The sequence below is a fragment of the Arachis duranensis genome, chromosome 9 (assembly GCF_000817695.3).
Source record: "Arachis duranensis cultivar V14167 chromosome 9, aradu.V14167.gnm2.J7QH, whole genome shotgun sequence".
Taxonomy (NCBI): Eukaryota; Viridiplantae; Streptophyta; class Magnoliopsida; order Fabales; family Fabaceae; genus Arachis; species Arachis duranensis.
The window spans coordinates 33,319,266-33,319,636 of NC_029780.3; positions in this window are offsets into that span (position 1 = coordinate 33,319,266).

Sequence of the window (371 nt, forward strand, 5' to 3'; positions counted from 1 at the left end):
AAAGAATCTTCGTGGTATAAGCTAGAATTGATGGCGGCATTCTTGAGAATCCGGAAGGTCTAAACCTTGTCTGTGGTATTCTGAGTAGGATTCAAGGATTGAATGACTGTGACGAGCTTCAAACTCGCGATTGTGGGGCGTTAGTGACAGACGCAAAAGAATCACTAGATTCTATTCCGACATGATCGAGAACCGACAGATGAATAGTCGTGCTGTGACAGAGCGCATTGAACATTTTCACTGAGAGGACGGGACTGTAGCCATTGACAATGGTGATGCCCAACATACAGATTGCCATGGAAAGGAGTAAGAAGGATTGGATGAAGACAGTAGGAAAGCAGAGAGACGGAAGGGACAAAGCATCTCCATAC